Below are 24,596 nucleotides of genomic sequence, written 5' to 3' on the forward strand. Positions count from 1 at the left end.
CAGATCTGACCTGTATCTTAGCCTGGTCGCCTAGTGCACCTTTATTTTACATCGGATGTGATCGACTTAACGTTCGATATATGAAAGTTGGAACAATACTTTTTGTATCATCATCATTCCATTGCATTAGTGGCAATTTTTTTTTTGTATTATTAGTGGAATGATCAGATTTAAGCTGTAGAGGTTTGAAAATCTAACTTAGTAACTCATTATTGACACATTTTTTGCAGCTCATGCACTGTACATTTGTGCATTGTCGGTAGCATAAAGTACTTTCAATATTTGGCTCGAGCCTTTCAGAATGGAATGGATCGAGATATTGTTCTTGCCATGGTTTCTTATTATTCTTATTATAGTTTTGCATGGTAACATTTTTCCACAACTCGGGCATTTTTGACCCCTGAACATTAATGAATGTCACACATAGACGCGATCGGCTCGGCCCGAACTCCAATAAAATGGAGGTTGCGAGAACGCCCGTTGCAACAGTGCCGACTAGTTCAGAAAAGAAAAAACATGAAACTCTCAATCTTTGGCCTCGGCACATGAAACTTGGGACAGTGATAGAGCTACTTTTGACCTCTGACCTTTGACGAGTAAAACATACCTGGCAGCATCGCTCTATGATAAACAGGAAGTCAGCCATGTCGAATCAAAGTGGCACCCGCCACGCTTGACTTTTTTTTTCTCCAAAATCATACTTCGTAGGTTTCTTGTCCGATCAAGCTCAAAACAACACTTTATGCATCTAAAGACATTGAAATTTAATAAATATTCAAAAGAATGTTGATATTCTTTACGGTCTCTGCGTAACACGCCCTCAAAAGAGGCTTAATTTTCAAGGACAAGTCACGCCTAATGGAATTGATCTACGGAGCTCATATTTCACTCACTAATGCGTTTTTATGAACTGATTGGAAATAAATACCCATGTAACAAATGTACTCTATAGCGCCCCCTACCCATTATGTGAAAAAAGTGCATTACAGATATTGTGTATTTTCACAATTGACCAGCAGAGGCACAATGAATGCCTTCACTTCCTCTTCCGCTTTTATTTTGAAGGAACATTTCCTCTCGTGCCGCATTAAAATTATTATTCTTTAGGCTTTATTCTTTTGACTTTATTCTTTTGACTTTATTCTTTTGACTTTATTCTTTTGACTTTATTCTTTTGACTTTATTCTTTTGACTTTATTCTTTTGACTTTATTCTTTTGACTTTATTCTTTTGACTTTATTCTTTTGACTTTATTCTTTAGACTTTATTCTTTAGACTTTATTCTTTAGACTTTATTCTTTAGACTTTATTCTTTAGATTTATTCTTTTGGCTTTATTCTTTTGGCTTTATTCTTTAGACTTTATTCTTTCTGCCACAACTCGGGTATTTTTGACCCCCTGAACATCAATGAAAAGTCACGGGTCACTGAGGCTCTCTCTCTTTCTCCCTGCTCAGGTCTGCGTTCAGCACAATCTTGCAATTTGTCAGAACAAACTACTATTTGAATCGCAAACTACGCAATCATCAACGGTGAATTACTGAGCTTCGTTTGGTATGCCGCAAAACGCAGCAGAAAACATGGACGGGCGGGAAGGCGGTCGGGCGGGAAGGCGGTCGCGCGGGAAGGCGGTCGCCAACAGCTTTGACACCATTAAACCTAAATATGAATATTATTTTTGACATCATCTTGTTTGTTGGAGATGAATAAACATGCATTTTGTGAAGGCGTTTATTGCCGTTTAAAAGACGAACAGCACAAAAAGGGTTTAACATCAGCATACACCTCCACAGAACACAGCTTTAGCTAAAATTGCGCTTCTTAATGCAACTATTGCCCACTGCACATCCCGCAAGCTTCTGCTGAGACAATACGGTGCGGCCCCTGAGGCAAAGGCACACGTCTCTTTATACTTCAAATACAAAAAAATAATCTTTCAGGAGAAATATGGTGAATGCTGGAGGTGCAGATTTGCCGCAAGCACTGTCCCTGGAGCACATGTAGGCTGACATTTATAATTCAAATCTCTGCATGTACCAGCCAGGGAAATCGTCAAGCTTCAATCCAGTACAAGAAAACAGTCAAACCAACCATGTGTGCCATTAAAAAAACTCAATTAGTATGCATCAACTATAGTAACTTTCTGCTGCTAGAGACAACACAAATGAACCGGTCGATCGGAGAAGAAACCAAGCGTATTGTGTGCCAAAAACTACAAAATGTTGACGTTCTAGAAACATGTTTTTATTGGGGGAGTAATGTATATTTAAATGTAAAAACTATTCACAACTGGAGTTGTAAAATGTGCCCAATACAGTGGATGAAGTTTAACTTTAGAAACTTTTCCCCTAATTTTTTACTACTAATCCAGGTAATAATTTTAGGACTGTTAATTCAGTTTAAACTTATATAAAAAATAAATATAGAAGATATATATGGAGGTGGGAAATCAATATAATTTTTTTTATAATGTCGTGAATAGCAACAACAAAAAATGGGCCGAATAAAAATGTTTTGAAAGAAGTGACATTGTAAACTTTTGAATAACAGTATAAGGAGATATTAATTTTACAGACATTTAAATTTTTCTGATAAATAAACCTCTAATAACTATTGAACCGACATAATATTGTCAGACTATCGTTATCAGGATACTTATTTGGCCTTTCTAGTGAAAAAAGATTCAGTCTCAAAGTTAAAACAGCAAAACAGATCATTGCTTTTAATGTTAATTTGCAGAGCGGGTACGAGCTGAACAGTCAAACCCCAATGTGTGTCAAACTTGCATCAGATAATATTGGCTCCGTGTTTCCAGAACCAGTGACTACAAACAAATGAACAGAAGAAATGCAAACAGCAGCGAGTGGCTCGTGTGCCAAAACCTCAATATAAAAAAAAAAAAACCCTCACCTCCCGCAACACTGTTTTTGATTCGAGATTCTGTTTTGTTCACGCTGCCCTGAAATAACAACTGGGTACCGACTCCTCGCAGCTGTCGGTACATTAGTGCGCTGTGGTTTCTGCAGCTTGGCACAGCATGGAATCACGCACCCAAAAACTACTAAAACACTTTACGCCTCGAAAATCAATCAATTCTCTTTCTCCAGTGCAAGGAGTTGGAGCGCACAGCGGAGATGTATGGGGGGAGGTGGGAACAGCGCATTGTTGGCACTCTAATGCTTATATATATATATATATATATATATATATATATATGCGTTTGTGCAACAGAGAAAAATACATAAAAGTTCACACATTTCCCATTAACATATTCTCACAAGAAAAATGGGTGTTAGAATTTAATGAAGTCTTTGCTGAGAGCTGCTTGGCACAACCTTTTCTAATAAATGAGTAGATTCTGTCCCCCCCAAAAAGTGTATCGTAAAAGCAGAACTACGTGCTACATGTGGTCTTCATCCAATTTGAAAAAATGTTCTCTAAGAAAAAATAAAGCGTGAGTCACTATGTTGGGACGAAAGCTGATCCTCGTTTCACTTCAAAGAAAAAGAGCTGTTCTAAAGCTGTGCTAGAGGCCAAAAGATTCATGCACGTGAACACCAGCAATTTAAACACAAACATCCTCCTTTCAAGGTTTGGAAATCTGGTACGGCTTCTTTAAATACATATGGTTATAGTAGGGCTGAAAAGAAATTAATAACTGCATTTGCCATTCTGATTATGATATTACAGCAATATTTCAAGTAAACACAAATAATGTGCATGCCTTAATTTATTGAAATTGATAACAATTATTAAAGCAAGATTAAAACAAGGTGAAATTAAGACTGGAAAATCACAATTGAAATATAGCCTGTAACAAAAAAGAAAAACAAAGGTCAAATCGACCAGCTTTAGTGATAGTTATTTCCAATATTACAAAATGTTTTTATTTATTGTCCAGCCATATGGCATGTTAATACATTTTGTCATTAACTATTCATTTTCAATCAATATAGAACCTAACACGAAAATGTTGAGCTTGGAACTTAAAATGCTTCTGTTTGCTATTCCTTACAAATGAAATTACAGAATGTCTCCGTTACATTGGCTCAGAGAGAAACATACACTGAACTTTGCAAGAGAAGTTTAAGAGCCATTTGTCTCGTCACCTATGTTTTATGCAAAGCAAATTGCTCCAGCTTACTTTCTTACAAAGTCTCCAAGTTGTTTTTGTAGTTGAGTAAGAAAAGGATCTAAGGCCCTAACTATTGTAGGAGTTAAGCACTTGCCTGTAAGACTAAAGTTACAAAGACCAAGTTTCGTTTCAGCCTCACCAAATGCCCAAGCGAATAAACTAATTGCTTTCAAGAAAATAATGTTGAAATAGTTGAGAGTCAAAGTTAAACATGCCCTTGAATACATTTACTTTGGCATCTCATGTTTTAGAACTAAAAGAAAATAGTTTACAAAATCCAAAATGACTTCATATCGCTGTGGCATTTCCTATGCCAGGAATTGACATTTGGCTCATTGTGATTTGCAATACTCAGAAGGAGTCTGCTGATGATTTGTGGACTTAACAACAACAACAAAAGGTCTCAGAGCTCGACACCTGGAGTGGGAGACAAATAGGGCTGCAACAATTATTCGAGTAAATAAGAGTTATTCGCAAAAAGCTTTTTTATTAGAAAAAAAGCTTAAATTATTATTGTATTGCCTAGATGATTTGTTTAATTTACATATTTAATTAAAAACATGTGGTGTGCGGAGCACACGGAACGACTAAGTTTCACAGGGAGCCTTTTCCTCTCGGACCTGCAGCGTCTAAAGCACAACAGAGAGAGCGGCGTGTTTTAACCACAGCAACAAGCTCCGTGCTGCCCATCCCAGCCCCCGCGTCTTCGCCCCGCCACCGCGGACCCCCCGCACCACTCACGGCCCCCCGCGCTCCCCCACACAACAACTCTGCTTCCCAGTCACACTCGTGCGTTTAAAACACACCGCCCTCTCCTCTGTTGCACCTTGAAACAGCAAATACATCCATGGAAACAGCAGGAGGACGAGACCATGTTATAATAATCTGACGTGAAAGTCAGTCCGCGACGACACGGAGGCTAAAGTGAACGGCACACGGAGCCAACGCTCAGAACCCCAGGGATCCCTGGTCCCACCCACACAACATAAAGTTTTACAAACAAACGTCTTATATTCATTTATGTGACATAAACGCAAAATTAATTAATTCTGACAAGTTAATTAGTTAGAATTAGAACAGTTTGGACTGGTGAAGTGAAATGTTGCCGTTTTGGGGACATTCATTCATTCATTTTCTACCGACTTTGGGCCTTTGGCAGGGTACACCCTGGACAGTGGCCAACTTATCGCAGAGTGTTTGGGGACATACTTATGTGAAATCAAGATTAAATGTGTTATTTTAAGTACAAACTCCATTTGTTATTATTTGTTTATTACTGTGAACTATAACGTTTATTTTAAAAAATGATTTAATTTGCTTTTACATTTTTACGGCATGTACAAAACATTTACAGATTACTCGATTAATCGAAGAAAATAATTGATAGCTGCAGCCCGAGAGACAATGAAGCGTGATACAACTCCAGGGACGTTGAACAATGTTATAATTTTATAATGTGGGACAATAAAGGAATATCTTATCTTATCTTATATCACAATTAAATGCTCAAAAAAGTAAATGTTGCATAATAAGTGTCTTTTAAAACTGTAGATTCAAAATATATAACTGACATGTATCAAATCTAAACGCTCTTTTGAATCTCATGCAAGCCTTTCTTTCGTGCATGTGCCATTTCAGTTTGATGCAAGACGCCACACACACACCGGTCTCTCGGGGCCAGACAAAGCTCCAAGACATGAAGCATTCAAAGCCATCCGACAATTTGCCTCTTGGTTGGAGCTGATTCTCGATTCCCAAATCTAAACATGTCTTCCCTCCTGATGACACAGTAACCATGACGACGAGCGTAAGTCACACTCGTTTGCGAAGTCATAGGGCGTAGCAAGAAAAGGTTAAGTTCGGCTTCGGAGGGGGGGGGGGGGGGTGGGAAAACGGAGTCGCCGTGTGCAGACAGAAACGTAGCACACGCAGACATTTAGTACAAGAACGGGCCGCTCTTACTGGTGGTTGCATCATTATGCCAGATTAATTAAACTAAGCACTGCATCAGACCACATCAAGGCTTGTGCACTTAACATAGAGACTTTAGCCCAAAATTCGCTCCATCATGAGAGAGAAGAGTCATTAGTAAAGCCAACCGCTGTGTTCAAGTAGTTTAAAAAAAAGTACAAGGTTATAACATACTCTACTACAGCACTTGTATATCTAGCAGTCATAATGGATGAGAAATTATGTTTTTTTATCAACTGCAACTGATGACCAAAAAGTAATATTTTCCTGAAGGTCAGTGCAAAAATGATTTCACGGCGTCCGCTCAAACCTATAACTGAAACAGCATCAAATATTGTCAATTCAAGACGGGGTGTTGTTTACCTTCCCTCCAGAAGTGAAAGTTACCATGGCATCGCAAGCATCAGTACAATAGCAGCTTTATTGTCTTTCTGCAAAGCAAGATACATAGGTAACACTTACTTTTATATCATAAAGATTGGCATCAGTAGTGCACTTGTTTAATGTGGCAAACTGCTTATATATATTGCTTGCCACTAAAGATTAGGATGTAAAAAGAGGGTGGTTCCCAATATGTAAGTTTGTCATTAGGGCTGGAACAAATTGAGATAATTGTTAACTAATTTATATACAGACTCCAAAACATGCCCTGACAGAAGACGTTTTCATACTGTAGAAAGTAACTTACGCCACCGACACAATAACCCTAAAGATTATCCCTGGAAAATAATGCTAAATGTACAATATCAATAAAAACATGAGTTGCAATAAATGATTAGTAGAATGAAATACTTTAGTTGTACTACGGTACTCATCTACGGCTCAAATCTTATTGTAGTACAACAAAATAACAAGAAGTCTCTCACAAGAACAATGACAAAGCACCCACGGTAAATATTCCCCACCAAAAATGATTGTTCCATCTATCGTTTATTGAACGATCGGTCGGGAGTAATAATCATGACAGGATCCGCTCTGCTCATTCTCACAGCGAACACAGGGAGCACGCAGACAGAGCGGAGATGTGTTCAGAGGCCGGTTTGAAGCAGGTTTGATCAGAGCGCCAAGGAGACAGCACCATGTCAACAGTTTACACTCCTCATGTCAGCGTCCCTGTGGGCAGAGGATTAAAGCCACAGCGCTGCACAGATCCAGGAAGCTCTGCCTGAAAATCGCACACAATTACAGGGTTAACCAGGATATTAAACACATCCACCGGCAATACGTTTCAATATCCCTCCATCTATAGCTGTGAATTTACATATTTATTAAAATAAACGCCCGGAAAACCTAGCGGAACAACCCCTGCATGATAGGTAAGAATGTATTCTTAGCTATCACCTATCTATACCAGTTTCCCTTTCCCCATTGCTAAGGGCAGTTAAATCACCTCTTTCAACCATTAAGACCTGCTATTTGTTCCGTAATATCACACTCGGCAACAAGGCGAGGACCCAAGAGAGCCCTTGAAAACCAGAAGGCTTCAAGTGCCACGGGAGCAGTTAACGTGCATTAGTCACCGGGGGGCGAGCAACAATATCAATCACAGGTCAGTACGGTCCAGTGCAGCCCGGCCGGAGAGAGCACGGACAGGGGAGGACATCGCTGCTCTGATGAGAAATAATGGAACAGATCAATGCTCAGGGACCAGCACAGTGCTTAAAATGTTCATATCTATAGGTTGAGGGGTGGATGATATTGACAGAAATGTATGCGTCAGTAGATTATTTTGTGGAATATTCAGTCCAACAGAAAAGTGTCAAAACATGACTTTAAGTTTAATCTTCATTAACCGCAAAAGGGAAGAAATATCACAGCTCTTTTTGTAACATTTTTATTATAAACGATATACTCAAATTCTGCAAATCTGTCCCACAGCATTCACAGTATTATCCAAAATTTGATAGATCAAATCAATGTTTTTTAGGATTAAAAGGTCAATAGGTTTATGAAAAGGTCATCTTGACTTATTTTACTGTGTCCTAGTAATAAAAGGTGATACTCAAGGCCATTACTACAGCATGTATAACGGAACCTTTAGAGTACATATAATCCTGAGGTCTTAAGTCGACCAACACAATATTGGTGTATTTGCCTGGGATTACTGGGACGCAGAACAGCATAAAGGAGTGGATGTGAATGGCTTTGGCTGAGCTGGACTTCTGAGAGTGAATAGTGCAATTTCCTCGCCTTTTGTAAACATAGAGATGCCGTTTACTACTACTTCTCTGAAAGTGGAGTTGTTCGTGCATGAATTCTGGTGAGCCAGGGATCTTTTGAGTGCAGTTTGCACCAGATCCAGCTCTGATCACAAAGATACTTGTGTCATTAGTCGACCAATCAATACACAAGGACCGGCACGCCTTCAGTCAAAATGTAGGCTATGTTGTGAAATCCCTACTCTTAAATTACAGTAACTAAGGAATACTCAGAAAAATGCTTGATACTCAATGCAATGACTTTAGGAATTACAACACACTTCAGCTTGTTTTAACTGAACATAATGCTCCATAAAAAGATGGTAATTATGGGACTATTTAGAAGCAACTGTTACATCAGATTTCCAAAACAATATGCAAAGAGTTATACCCCTTGTCTACTTTGAGCTGGAGGCATTCGTGACAAACAGTTTAAAGTCAAACACAAGACAAAAGTGTGCAAGTGCCTCCTGGTGCTGGTGCATATGGTTCTAGTTCAAGTATCTCTTGATGTGGCGGATCTTGCAGAAGTCTCGTGGTCTTGTAGCCTCAAGGCCAAACAACACATCATCTGAGGAAACTGGTCCAAAAGCGCAAAAAGTAGAAGAACGGTGAAGCTCGGCTTGTATGTAAATGTAAACTAAAGACTATGAGGAATAAACATAGTGCAATCATTCTGACAGAGAACAGGTTGTAATACAGTCAGTCATCGGTACAATTGTTTACTCAAGTTACTTCACTTTTGTAATGTTGAGGAAATTAATTAGTACACAACTCACTTTGTCTCAATGCCAAACTACAGTATACATACATCTATAAAAAGACTTAATGAAAAACAAATGTTATGAATTATTTAAAGCAGAAGGGCTGTCTACAAGAATGTTTTTTATAAGTTATCATTTGTTTGTTTTTTACTTCTGTGCCTAATTTGCTTCTGTGCCTAATCTGTGTTGCAACACTGGAATGTCCCCATTGTGGGACAAATAAAGCTGGTGGTGTGCGCTGTGTGCGTGCGTGCTGTGTAGGTGTGTGTGTGCGTGTGCTGTGCGCTGTGTGTGTGCGTGTAGGTGTGTGTGCTGTGCGTGCGTGCATGTTGTGCGCTGTGCGTGTGCTGTGTGTGTGTGTGTGTGCGCGTGTAGGTGTGCGTGTAGGTATGTGTGCTGTGCGCTGTGTGCGTGTAGGTGTGTGTGCTGTGCGTGTGCGTGTGTGTGCGTGTAGGTGTAGGGTCTCAAACTACATGTATTCAGTTTATGATTAAGGGAGATTTCTTAGCAGAAACGAGACAAGACGGGGCACCAGGGTAAAACCCAAAGAGCTAAGATACGGTCCTTAATCGCGCTCGTTAAAAAGGTCTGAAGGGTGTTTCACGATTCAGGGACTTACACATAGTCTATTCAAACAAACAATAGTCAATAACTCTTTCGTGTAGTTTATTTATCAAAAGGGCAATCAAAAACACCGGAGCAGAAATGTGCACAGGTAAATCACAGGTGATGTTATATCAGATTTGACAGCGAATATCATGCAGATAATGTTAAACCAGGGTTTGCCTTTGATAATCAAACGTGTCTATGCTAATCTATATCAAAAAGGGGGAAAGTGAGAAGCTAAAAGGGAGGAGGAACAGCTGAGCTCTACCCAAACCACACCACAAAAGAACCGCACACTGGACTCGGCTTACGGTTTGTAGAGACTCGGTCCGGCTGGTCCTTGTCCGCGGACGAGATCCGTAGCGAGGCGTCGCGTGTAGCGGTGTGGCGGCGAAGGTTCGTGAAGCGGGCGGCGGCCGTGGAGCGGTGTGCTGGCCGTGGAGCGGTGTGCTGGCCGTGGAGCGAGGAAGGCAGCGGCGGCTGTGAGGTCCTTGGCGCCGGTGGCAACGGAGGCGATATCCGAGAGTTCCTTAGCGGTAGAACGCTTTAGCGGCGTGTTAGCTCCTCACGCGGCCTTTACTCAGATGAGAGCGTAGCGCTGATCCACGTAAATGGCGTAGATTACTTCAAAAAGAAAAGAAACAAAGTAGCAAAGAAAGTCTCTGTCCGGTTTAGCGCTTGAGCTTAGTTCCAGGTGGTTCCAGGTGGTTTCAGAGTCCAGGGCTGGCATGGCCTTGTCGACCACGTGACGGACGGATTTTTGTTGAGACAAAGGAAAAGTGAAAGGCTCGTCCGTGGAGACGGCTCCCAAGAGAAAAGACAAAGGGGATGAGAAGAGAAGAGAAGAGCAAGAGCAAGAGAAAGAGAACGTTTCTAGCTTGGAGCGTCCTTTTGATACCTGGCCCGCAGGGCATGCTGGGGGCGAAAGGGGCGGGCGCTACTGCGCAGACTTCCCGTTTAACATTTCCTGGTCGAGAAAATAAAGCTAGAGTAACGTAAATAATGGCAAAACATTTAAACCCTGTTTTAACATTTACACGTTAAACACTTTTGGGCAGTTTGTACACATTATTTCTTGAGGTAGCTACATTTTACATCTTCTTTCACCTGTGATGGGCACTCGAGTTAAAGCATTGGGAATATAAAACCTTAAACAGTGGAAAAATATGTAACAAGGTGAAACATGCGGTGTACGGAGTTGATTCGGACAAACATTCATGGCATAATCACATAAAACAGTTTTCATCGGGGCATCCTCCTGTAAGACTGTGGGGAGAAGATCTGTTATCACACAAGTCACAGCGGCTCCCTGCGGTGAGGGACAGAGGGAGAACGAAAAAACCCCAATGTTCAAAGAGAGATTTTCTGTTATCTGGCCGTGGAATGTCCATCTCCATTCCCCTACATAGGTGTGTGTGCTGTGCGTGTGTGCTGTGTGCTGTGTGCTGTGTGCTGTGTGCTGTGTGCTGTGTGCTGTGTGCGTGCGCTGTGTGCGCGTGTGTGTGTGCTGTGTGCTGTGTGTGTGCTGTGTGTGTGCTGTGCGCTGTGTGCGTGTAGGTGTGTGTGTGCGTGTGCGTGTAGGTGTGTGTGCTGTGCGCTGTGTGCGTGTAGGTGTGTGTGTGCGTGTAGGTGTGTGTGCTGTGCGTGCGCTGTGTGCGTGTAGGTGTGTGTGCGCTGTGTGTGTGCTGTCTGCGTGCGCGTGCGTGCGTGTGCGTGCGCTGTGTGCGTGCGTGCGTGTGTACGCTGTGTGCGTGTGCGTGCGCTGTGTGCGTGCGCTGTGTGCATGTGGTGTGTGCGTGCGCTGTGTGCATGTGGTGTGTGCGTGCGCTGTGTGCGCTGTGTGCGTGTGTGTGCGCGCGTGTGTGTGCGTGCGCGCGTGTGTGTGTGCTGCGTGCTTGTGCGTGTGTGCTGCGTGCGTGTGTGTGCTGCGTGCGTGTGTGTGTGTGTGTGTGCGCTGTGTGCAGGTGTGTGTGATGGCACCAATTAATTATATTCAGGAAATTAATACATTTATTTTCCGACAGAAAATTGTGATCCATCATTAGGAGGAAACTGTGTAAGAATCAATTTATATTATTGCCCTGTATAGTAATGGAACCTTTTCGCTTTCACTTTGACTAATAAAAAACACCAACAAAACAAATATGGCGACTCCCCCTCGGACCACCGTCTTAGGTTAGAATTCAAGACGAAATCTAACTTTTTTTCGATGAGCAAATCCCACATGTTTTGAATGCTTGAGTGTGTCAGGACCTGTCTGCTCTTTGTTCCTCATGTTAATTGACAGTAGACGCCGCGGCACATTCGACTGTAGCTGATGGTTTTGTCAATGGCGTTCAGAGGCTGAGCGCCAGGAATACGTACAATCTGCCAGCCGGAGACGGAGACGGGAGTGACACAAAATTGAGAACTTTTAAATAAGCCCAGCAACTGTGAAACATGCACGGCCCCGGAGCCATTGTCTGCGGCGGACCACCTCCCGACTCTAAACATTCATATTTGTGTTTCATTAAGGAACTGCAACTACAGAATCGAGAGAATAGCAGGAAGGGCGGCAAAGGCAAACTCTCATTATGCGGGGATCTCAAGCACAAGGGAAAAATGTGGATTTAAAAGCGACTAAATGAGTGTGCATAACCATTAACCAAGGTCTAACCAAGGAGAACAATTGTAGAGCTCGTGAAGGATTCGTCATATTTTTATTTATTCGGAGACAAACTGTATTTCTTATTTTGATTACATATTTGACAACTGTTGCATGTGTATTGGTTGTCTTGGTTAAAATACATATAAGCCCATGTATTTACAATGAACAAAATGTCAAACGACAGTCTACATATCTTATTGTAAACCGCAATATTGATCTAATACAACTTAAAAATTGAAACGGGTCCAAGGACTTCCTGTTCAAAACCACAGAACTGAGACGTCCACTCATTGTGACATTTCGCAGTAGCAAGCAGTGGCTTCTTATTTACGTGTTTGTATGGAAACATGACTTTTTGAACCCTACATGTATAACCCAAGCCTCAAACGCAGGCACAATCAGGATTACCGTATTTTCCGGACTATAAGTCGCACCGGAGTATAAGTCGCACCAGCCAAAAATGCATAATAAGAGAAGAAAAAAAAAAACATTTATAAAGATGCACCGGAGTATGAAATTAACAAATAATATCACATATAAGTCGCTCCGGAATTATGTGTAAGTATATAAGTATAAATATAAGTATAAGTCGCACCCCGGCCAAACTAGGAAAAAAGGTGCAGCTTATAGTCCGGAAAATACGGTACTTAAAATATTGAGCTTGAATTAATCGAAATACAACTCTAGGTAGGTTAATGATGTGGAAACACCGTTATAACATGATTCAAATCTCATAATTATTGAGCCAAAATAAACAGTTTGATGAGACAAACGGTTTAAAGTTATGTCTTGCCAGTATTAAGAAGTAAAAGATCTATGCAATTAATAATTTTTTTATCAAATACATATGGAATCCTTTGAATGATAAGGTTTGGATTTTTATTTTTATGGCAAATCGGAAATAATGTTTAGAAGAGTAGAGTTCAGACTTTAGCTCAATAAATTGGATTTATTTCATTTTAGCCAGTGCTCAGGCCAGGTCTGAACACTGTAACCTGTAATATTGACTGATTACTGCACTCTTCGACATGTCTGTGGAGAACCCGTATAAAAAGGTACCAATTACTATTTATTCTAAGTTTGGCTAATTTTGATGAGTAACTGTGCTTCTACATGTTGAGTTTTAATTCAGAAGCCAGTTGGACAATGGAACAATGGTTTCTGTAGCCGCATGAACAGGGAACAAATGTCAGGACGTATGTGTTTTTTTTTTTCTATTCAGGGAAGACTAAATACTCCTGAGACTTTCTTCTAGACCTTTTGAGCCTATCTGATTCACTCTTTTCCAAGTGTGTCTCCTCTTTATAAAAGGTTGAAGGAACAAAGTAAGATGTAACGCAGCTCTGGTTTAACCCTTGACCTTTGGCTGTCACACTGTAGTAGACAAAGGGCATTTGCAGCGACACGTTTGGATGTGAATCTAATGAGCTTTCCTTACACTTCCTCCAGAACACCTCGGTCAAGTCGGCGGCAGAGAACTACTACGCAACAAACTCAAACTGAAGTAAAAAGGTGCCACTTGTGGTGACATGGACTTAACATGTGGTTCAACCCGGGTTCAGTCCTGGTTCGTTTGATGTCTAGTTTAGGTCTAGTCCAGATTTAGATCTATTTGAATGCTTTTTGAAAATGTAGTTTACTGCCTGAAAAGAGCATTCTGAAGTCTAACTGCCATAATGACAAGACTCTGTTCAAAAACAACACAAAGTAAGGGCTACACAAATATATAATGAGACCAAACTCCAAAAGAATAACATCAAAGTCCTCCATTTTACAGAAATGTATTGGTTTTAAAATGAAAACTTTGGTTTTACTTTTTCGGTCTGAATTTTGCCCTTGATTTAGTCTCAGCTTTGTCTCTGCTACATTTTTTATTTAATACATTAAATGTATGAACATACAGTACAGATCAAAAGTTTGGCCACACCTTCTCATTCAAAGAGTTTTCTTTATTTTCACAACTATGAAAATTGTAGATTCACACTGACAGCATCAAAACTATGAATTAACACATGTGGAATGATATACTTAAAAAAAGTGTGACACAACTGAAAATATGTCTTATATTCTAGGTTCTTCAAAGTAGCCACCTTTAGCTTTGATCACTGCTTCGCACACTCTTGGCATTCTCTTGATGAGCTTCAAGAGGTCGTCACCTGAAATGGAATTCCCTCAGTCTTGAAGGAGGTCTTCCCTCAGTCTTGAAGGAGGTCTTCCCTCAGTCTTGAAGGAGGTCTTCCCTCAGTCTTGAAGGACGTCTTCCCTCAGTCTTGAAGGACGTCTTCCCTCAGTCTTGAAGGACGTCTTCCCTCAGTCTTGAAGGACGTCTTCCCTCAGTCTTGAAGGACGTCTTCCCTCAGTCTTGAAGGACGTCTTCCCTCAGTCTTGAAGGACGTCTTCCCTCAGTCTTGAAGGACGTCTTCCCTCAGTCTTGAAGGACGTCTTCCCTCAGTCTTGAAGGACGTCTTCCCTCAGTCTTGAAGGACGTCTTCCCTCAGTCTTGAAGGAGGTCTTCCCTCAGTCTTGAAGGACGTCTTCCCTCAGTCTTGAAGGACGTCTTCCCTCAGTCTTGAAGGACGTCTTCCCTCAGTCTTGAAGGACGTCTTCCCTCAGTCTTGAAGGACGTCTTCCCTCAGTCTTGAAGGACGTCTTCCCTCAGTCTTGAAGGACGTCTTCCCTCAGTCTTGAAGGACGTCTTCCCTCAGTCTTGAAGGACGTCTTCCCTCAGTCTTGAAGGACGTCTTCCCTCAGTCTTGAAGGACGTCTTCCCTCAGTCTTGAAGGACGTCTTCCCTCAGTCTTGAAGGACGTCTTCCCTCAGTCTTGAAGGAGGTCTTCCCTCAGTCTTGAAGGACGTCTTCCCTCAGTCTTGAAGGACGTCTTCCCTCAGTCTTGAAGGACGTCTTCCCTCAGTCTTGAAGGACGTCTTCCCTCAGTCTTGAAGGACGTCTTCCCTCAGTCTTGAAGGACGTCTTCCCTCAGTCTTGAAGGAGGTCTTCCCTCAGTCTTGAAGGAGGTCTTCCCTCAGTCTTGAAGGACGTCTTCCCTCAGTCTTGAAGGAGGTCTTCCCTCAGTCTTGAAGGACGTCTTCCCTCAGTCTTGAAGGACGTCTTCCCTCAGTCTTGAAGGACGTCTTCCCTCAGTCTTGAAGGACGTCTTCCCTCAGTCTTGAAGGACGTCTTCCCTCAGTCTTGAAGAAGGTCTTCCCTCAGTCTTGAAGAAGGTCTTCCCTCAGTCTTGAAGAAGGTCTTCCCTCAGTCTTGAAGGACGTCTTCCCTCAGTCTTGAAGGACGTCTTCCCTCAGTCTTGAAGGAGGTCTTCCCTCAGTCTTGAAGGACGTCTTCCCTCAGTCTTGAAGGACGTCTTCCCTCAGTCTTGAAGGAGTTCCCAGAGATGCTTGGCACTTGTTGGCCCTTTTGCCTTCACTCTGCGGTGTGTGTCCAAACATTTGGTCTGTACTGTATTTGTTTTAATGTATCTGAAATGATTGTGTCAAAATGTATATTCAAATATCACACACAAAAAAAACATTATTGCAACGCTAAATCATTTCCAATATTCATGTGCAGAAGCATACGTTGGCCATAAAACACTGACATATGAAGCTTCAGTTTCATGTTAGTTTGCAAAGAACCAAACCAGGAAAACAAACTTCAGGACATATAATCGAGAAAGACAAAAGGCGGCGCCTCACCGCAGTTTGAGCCTCGATGCCGTAGCTATGAATGACACATTGTAGCTCTCGCACCGGGTCTCCATGTTGTAATAAGTGCATTAACCAGCGCGCTCCGCCTTATTGAGTGCATCAGGGCCGTCTGATGAAAAGCATTACCCAGATTAAACACATTCGAGCCCCATGACCTGTGTCCACGCTCGGCCGTAGCTTATCCCATTCACGGCACAATAAACAATCTGCAACATGCCTCCAGACACAAAGTCAGCACTGTACATAACACTGGCAACCGTGTCAAGGAAATTTACTGTGCAAAGTGGGCTTTTCAAATTTCAATATGTGGCAATTGGATAGCTTAAGTGCCATCAGCTTATGAGGTCATTGGTGAGGACAGAGAGGGGAGCTGTGCAGGAATCGTGCTCGTATTGATTCGCTCATAAATCCGGCTGCTGCGGTGACTACTTTAGATCATTACACATCTCTCCTGTTCATGGCCGTCGATGCTCTGTTACGGGCAGTGTGAGCATTTACATATCGCTCTGTAAATAGAGGTGACACTGAACATGTGACAATAACTGCTGTCAAAGATGCACGATTGGATTAAGATGTTGCAGTACAGACGCGGCAGCATTAGCAAAAGGCATTCTTCGTTTCATTTATTTTGAAACACCTGCAATAATCAGCTTGCTTCAGCGAGTATCAATTTGTCATTCAATTATCCGACTTACAAAAGATACAGCGACACAGTGAAAAGGGTTGAACATGAATAAGTCCCAATATCTAGAAAGCACATGATCAGTCGCCATGAGAAAGGCAAATGGAAAAATCATGCAGTATTGAGTTTGTCTTAATTCAAACTTCACGATATTAAAGTTTGTAGCGTCCATAGTGATGTAACTGTTAATCGATAGTCATAATTCAGGTCACACAATCTGTCAATCGTAAGAACAAAAAAATTGCAATCGTGATTACCATATTTTCCGGACTATAAGTCACACCGGAGTATAAGTCGCACCAGCCAAAAAATACATAATAGAGAAGAAAAAAAACATATATAAGTTGCAATGGAGGATGAAATGTGGTTGCAAGTGTGAAAATAACAAATAATACCACATATAAGTTGCTCCGGAGTATAAGTATATAAGTATAAGTCGCACCCCGGCCAAAATTATAAAAAAAACGTATAAACTTATAAAGACTTATAGTCAGGAAAATACGGTATTTGGGACGGAGAAGTGTTTTTAATCAAATCTATACTAAATACTTTTTTTTTTTTTTTTTTTTAAATCGGCCCATTTGTGTTGCATTTTCTTTATTTTGTCATTCAAAAGGTTTGATTTCATAAAGCTGGTCACAAACTTGAGGAATCGTAACGTGTCAAGACAATACAATGGGACTGGTCTCAGTAATCAAATAATTGTTGTGATGTTTATTCCTCGCAGTAATTAAATACGGAATCGTTATATTGTGATATTCCTAGTATATACGGTAGTCAGGCAGCTTTGTGATTCATGTTTGATGGAGTAAATTGACTGGGGGGATGTGAGAAGGGAAAGAAAACTCCTTTCAAGTAGCAATAAAAACAAGGTTCTCGTTTCAGAAAGATAGACAATGTTATCCCTTCAATTCAGTATCATGGTTAAGTTTGATAAAGATTCAAATTACGGACTACTTTTGCACATCGTAGTTAACGCCAACACCCGACACCCACCATTGATACCATATTTGAATAACTTTCTCAGATGACCAAGGGAAATCTGCAAATATGAATGCGCAGTCTTAAAGAACTCATTTAGGTGTGAATCTTTTTCATGAAGGTCGAGCACAGTGGAAGCAGTTGCCAGATGCTGATGAGAAATACCAGCTAACAGCAGCTCACTGGCCAAATGACTCAGTGCTGTCCATAAATACAAGCAGCCGCAGTAGCAGAAGTAGCATGCATTGCATCCACAGGCCCGCGGCCATACGGACCGGCACATCTCCTCCTCCCTCTTTACATGCTCTTTCATGTTGGACTCTAATCAATACTTGAAGGCTGAATTTAGAACTGATAAATAAAACCGTGCGCTCAATCGCTCAGTAAAAACTCCACTATTGAATGCTTAAAGTACACAGGAATGCTTTTACAGGACAAAAGTGTATAAAATATACAGCCGCGTACAATGCCATACAATGTTCAAGGAAAAGACATTACAGTTATATGAGTTATTCGATACCTTCACCCAGAAATAACGCAGCGCCCCTTTTGTTTTGAAGTTCATCCTTTTGTTGACGGAAAAATTTAACTCGCCAAGACTACACAAACAATGCATAACTTATAATGTAAAAAAAGATGAATATTGTCTTTTATAGGAAACACTCAAACTACAAGGATGGGTTTGGAATAGCGACGGTGATTGTGATAAAATACATCACAGAAATATAATCATATATTCACATTTTATCTGCATAATAGTGATATTTTATCTGCATCATTAGTCTAAGAGAAGAACGGGTGTGTGACAAACTGCATTTGTTTGTGAAGGTATCATAAAGATGGGCCTAAGAATGTTGCCCCAGGGGGGGAGTTGCACCCCCCCTTTGCAGGCTTGATCTCTACGGAAAAATACCAAGTGCCTTGATGTGAGGCTGACCAATGAGAAATGTGACCCGCCTATTCCAGAATATCTAATAAAACCAACCAGCATGGGAAAAAACAGGGTGAGACGCAGGAGGATCACGCAGGCTGCTTACCACAGCTTGCGTGATCAGTCCCCGCGTTTTCTCCCATGCATGCCATACAAATGTCTGACGTTTCTGTGTCGTTTCATATTCTAAGTTGAATTGTGTTCTCTATGTGTTAAGGAATAGCATCGGTGCATGTATCATCCCAAGGACATGTTTGTCTAATTCCATGACAGTGATATATCGGTTCCAGTGTCGTATCGGCCGATATCGCAGCTGTTCTATGTCGATTTGACAGCAAATCAAGTAACAAATCCAGCCGTTTTGGACCTGAGGTGGGGAAAGACAATATATAATACAAAAGACACGTTCACATCATTTGTTTGGGCAATGAAATTTAAAAAAAAATAACTTTTTAAATACTTTCTTGATGAACAAATTCTAACTGCAGTACTTTGCATTTTTACACAAGCAGATGCAATAAATATAGGTTAAATCAAATGAGCTTATTTGTGTGTTTAAGTATTACATTTATAAATTGAAACGCTCCACTCCACATTAAAAGAGCAGCAATCTGGATAAATCTATTGGAAGTCAGTTAACGCAGACACTTGCAGGGAAATGCTCACTTTACACTGAGCCAATAGCCGCCATTATTCTCTTTTACACCATTTATTGTCCTCAATCTTGTTTTATTGTACAACGCTAAAGTTTTAAGCATTTCTACACAGTTTTATGAATCGATAATGTCAAAACACCCTAAAAAGCTTCGAGGACACGTTATTACCTTTGAAAGAACATTGAGAGAGGAAATTGATTTGCTTCTCTTAATGAGGCAGGCTCTAATTATCCAAAAGGGATTTCCACAGAGTTACATTTAATTCTTGACAAATGAAGACATCTGCCTGTTCCCTCTGACTTTGGCCTGGATTCTAGTTTGTCATTAACAATTCAACCACTTGAATCTGGTTAAAACTATTAAAAAAAACTGTGTCTGGGGCTGTGTCCGAATGTCCAAACTACAAAAGGGCACCATTTAAGGGTCAAGGTAAAAAAATAATAATAATTGTGAACTCAAAACTCCAGGTAAAAGCTTGAGAGAACAAACTGACCAAAAACATGTGCTTTGCCTGTGGCCTTAACTGGTCACAACACGACTGAATGAAAGCAAGTTTTGATATTTTATGCAAGATTAATCTTGACTAAGACCTGTATGATTATTATTCATCCATAAATACTGTGTAAATAGTGCATCAGAAAAATGTCATGAATATTTATAACAGAAATCCCAGTCTTTTTTCTCCCAGATGCCAGCGTCACGTGACCTGCGGTGAAGAGAAAGTTGTGATCCGAGTGTCCGGATGGCTCTGTGCATGAGCGCACACGGTCTGCTCGAGTGCACGACTATGTACCATGTATTAGAGGAGGTTTATTGCCATTGTCAGTGAACACAATTCACAGGCTAGGAACTTGCTCTTTGGCGATTCGGTGCAACATACGACAATAAATTCACTATAAAAAAGGTTAAATTGACTTAGTATGTACCCAACATTTACAGTTAAATTAGCATTTAACAATTCAAAACAAAACAGAATTAATTTTGAATGGGGTGGACAGTATGCAAATGTTTTACAAATATCAGGAGGCTTAAGCCCCAAATAAATTAATCTATGCCAACGGGACTCAATGGTTTAATATTATCTCCTTCTGCACGTGTTATACAAATAGCCAGCAAAACACTTCCAAGTAACCTCCAATGTCGACAAAAAGCACAAGACAAAAACAGCAAAAGAATTGGCAGCGCCTCTTGGTAATGATTCTAATGAAGGAGTTTATCTGTATAGATTTAGCCTCAGTGAGCAAAAGAGATTAGCAAAGTGTTTAATTTAGCTTGTTCTTAAACTTAGTTTCTATGGAGCTTATGGTTATTTGTCTAAAACAGAACTAAATTTAGAGCTGTATGTTACCTTGAGTTTCCGATAAACCTTCAATATTAATCCAAGTTTGTGTCAGTGAAGAAAAATGTCCTTGAAATGTCTTGGTTGAGATTGTCCATGATTGAATGGGAGGTGTGCTCATACTTTTAAATGGTATTGTAGCTATTTTTCATTTGTCAAACTTGTGTAGACCACTGGGAGTTTAATAATAAATAAAGCAGATGTTTTTTTTTTAAAGAAGACTCTGAAAATAATGGTCAGATTTGTTAAACATTGTCTGGAAAATACGGTAGATTGAATTTTAAAAAAATTATATAATGTTACACGCCCTTAAAATGGATCTGTGTCTTTCTGTCCATTAGAGCCATCCCTTCATAGCTTTATATAATATGATAAATCAAACACTCACTGCAAACTTGGATATTAAAATTTAACAATAATGCACTGTATTCACATTATTTTAAAACCCTACAAAAAAGAATTAAGCCAAGACAAAACAGCAATCCAAAAGCAATAAAAGCTTTCTGAGCCTTCTGCCTTCAGTCATTTCCAGACATGTCATTTGAGCAGATTTGGAAGCAACTATTCGTAATTCAACAAAAACCAATACCCCAGATTTAAAACCACTTTTCATTATCCTTATGACTTGGCCCAGCTTTTTATGTTTTCAAATCAGTCAGTTTTATCTTTGGGAGAAAAACGTGGTGAACAATAGGATCACGTCAGAGAGGCGAGTTGCTGCGCTAAGCTCCACGTCCTCCTTATTGCCCTCTGAATCCTCTTACCCAAAAAGACTTTAATCGCACCGTTGGCAGGACATGTCTATAAAACTGAAACTGTACAAAAACTATTCATGCTGTTCGTTTATTGAGATGTCGCCACTGTCAGCCAGACTCCCCAGACAGAGGTGGAAAAGACTGTTAACACAGATGGGAAAAAGAAGAAAGCTACTTTATTCAGGTTTTTACGATGTAAATCCTTATGGCAATTACTAGACCTGTTGTAATGACAAATCTTGAAGCACAATGTTATATTGAAAACCACATGATGCAAATGATACTTTAACACAAAGCCATGAAAACCAAGTAAACCCTTTTCTAAATGTACTTAAATTTGAGACGTGAAGGGTCCGCCACCTGCTCGTCTTTGTGGAGATGTTACTTAGCGAAGAATGTTCCATATTGTACTCATGGAGCCGAGCATGTAGCAGCACAAGAGCATAGTAGAGGTCTGAGCTGAGGCGAGGAGACCGCGCTCATGGTAACAATGCAGCAATAAAGTCTACTGTAATAAAATAAATGTTAGATAGGTTTAATGCCCTACTGTCATACTCAGTACCTCTAGTAGGAGTTGTGATCAAAATAGCATTATTTATTATCAGTTGAATAAGTAGTATTAACAGTACAGGTTGTAGTAAGTAAACATTTCTATTTTTTACTTAAGTAATTTTGTTGATTATTCTTACTTCTAATTGGTTATATAAAAGCAAGTACCGGTATTTAAGGTCAACTTTTAAGAGAACTTTTACCCGAGTATTCATTGACCGTACATTTGTGACACCGCCATGACCTGTGCTTTGGATTTGAGGTAGTTTCTGGATCCTCCCGTCTGTATTTGGGACAGAGTAATGACTCCCCAGTGACTTGACTGTACCTGAGCGACGAGCGGCTCCGCTCTGTAAACACTTGTGCAGAGGAGATTAGATTAGATGTGACAAATATGTCTGTGTAATCCCTCATTCGTCCAGGCGTGTTCCATAGTAGAAGCTTTTTCTACTAAAGATGTGACAAACATTTAGCACTTGTCACACTTTGGTCAACAGCACACAAGAGGACAGATAAAGGCAAACACAGATTTAGTTAGTTTAAAAAAAAAAGTTAAGCAAATTAATTATTTCAAACAGAACATTGCTTTTGCACAATATTTTGCAATAAGTTGACTCACTTGATTTATTCTGACAAGGGACAGGCACAAAGACTACACTGGTTTAAACTCCTCTGGTGCAATGAAATGTGATATTTTACTGTGAATAATGATGTTATCCTTCCTTCTGCTAGGGGCTCATGTCTGAACGTAAGAGGTGAAGAGTTTCTAGCTATTAATGTTTAACTAATGCGAATCGTGACCATTTCTTGTATTTCTTGTCCAGTGAATAGAATAGTTGTCTTTGTTGAGAGCCTGTACAACAGTCTCTTTGTGAAATATGGAAATGTCAGAGGAAAAGGCCATGGTATTCAAATCCCTAGTTAATTAGGGTTCCACTACCAGGAGGGTTCGGCTGTTTGTGTTGAAGAACAGAAACATTTGCATTCCCCAAAGGAGCGCACGTCAACACGATCGATAGTGGAGACTCCAAACTCCAGTTCGGCCTCACAAAACTCTCCAACTCAGCACAACCAGCCCCTTGGAAATGCCTGAAGTTAGCCAGTTTCACACTGGCAAACAAGCTTCTTTTAAGAGCAGTTTCATTACAAAGCACTAAGCTAGTTCTCGTATTGTAGAGTAGAGTTCAGGTGAGTGGCATGCTCTGTTGTTTTAAGGCAGGAATAGAGAAGGATCCCGGAGAGACAGGCGGCGTGTGTGAAAGAAACAAACACAACATCAATCTGAGGAAACCCAGAGGGAGCGCCGGGACAGCCGTGTCACAGGATGTTAACTCGGGAAGGAAATACAGGACACTAAATAAATGGAATGGATTTAGCCATGTTTGAGCGGAAAACAAAGTCCCAACTTAGAGCCACAGTGTGTGCCAGGCTCATGTGGCTGGAGACTGAGACCTCTGCTACTGCTGATTATCAAATTGTCATATTGTCATATTTACACTGACTCAAGTTAGTGTAATCCCTTATTTGTCCAGGAGTGTGCCATTGTAGAAAATTGTTTTAGTAATCTGGACACAGTTTTCTTTTAAAAAACCAAGACATTTAGACTCTCATCCAACAGTCGTTCTTAATCTGCGGGCCTAGTCTGAGAACTCTGATGTGTGACCTACTCTGAGCTGCATAAGCCCGGCCCAACGGGCCGAACCAGGCAGGGTTTACAACTTTACTTCGACTACCGTCTTTGTAATTGTATGATTAAATTTTAACACTTGAAATGTATGATTGTCCATCATTTTCAAATTGATTATAGTCAACATTGTAAAGGCTTGTAAGGCATTGTAAAGGCTTAACTTGTTAAGTTTATTTAACCTGTTTGTTTAACAAACTCTTGAGAATCCATGTATCTGGGCTCGCTCTGTTCGGTTTGAGCTGAGACCGACCAATCGCAGTGCAGCATTGTAGTTTGGGCAGAAGTCTTGACTTGTTGTGACACTTCGACCAATAAGATTAAAATATTCGTCATGACCCAGCACATTTTCCCGATTGCTTTCAGCAATTATGAATATGTAGAACTCAATTCAGAGTGATGCACATATCAATCTAGTGTGGGCCAGGTTATCCAAAAGTGCCAACTGTAATAAAGAAAAACACTTCTTCAAACATGTTAAACTAAGTGTTAAAGTTTCAAAAGTCTGCCAAAGATTATGAAATATGACTTGGTAACTTGGTGATATCTCCATTTTCCCTCCAGGCACTAAAATGTAAATGAGGTAAATTAGCATATGAATTAGCTGTCCCATTGTGTACAGCTTCCCCCGTGCTTCCAGAAGGCTTTACCTGAGAGTGTGACATCTTTGTGAAGCTTAGAGGCTGCACTATATAACTCTAGTTTTGTTTTATGTCAAATCATAGCACTTTGGATGTTTAGGTTACTCTGTGGCATGAAATAAAAATAAAAAGGTTTCCATCAATACATACATGACTTTGTAACTTAAAACTAACATTTTGTCCATTTGATTGAAGGGCCCAAACAAGTTCAACAGAAAGCTCTTGCTCTTACTTCAACATCTAATTCCACTTTTTAGCAATCAGCAAATCACTGCAATGATCTCAGTTTATTGCAACAACTTTCTGCATCCTTCTCATCACTTCTAAGACTCTCATACACATACATCCACACT

At 40.4% G+C, this 24,596-nt stretch overlaps 1 protein-coding gene across 2 annotated transcripts in view; it reads right to left on the minus strand.

The window, feature by feature from the left end:
* The window catches only part of ca16b (carbonic anhydrase XVI b), a 158,675-nt gene that overhangs the window by 121,894 nt on the left and 12,185 nt on the right, over nt 1-24,596 (minus strand). The gene's annotated exons all lie outside the window — the stretch shown is intronic.

This window comes from Eucyclogobius newberryi, unplaced genomic scaffold, assembly GCF_026437365.1.
Source record: "Eucyclogobius newberryi isolate DKJ021-1_F unplaced genomic scaffold, fEucNew1.0.hap1 SCAF_19, whole genome shotgun sequence".
NCBI classification, from domain to species: domain Eukaryota; kingdom Metazoa; phylum Chordata; class Actinopteri; order Gobiiformes; family Gobiidae; genus Eucyclogobius; species Eucyclogobius newberryi.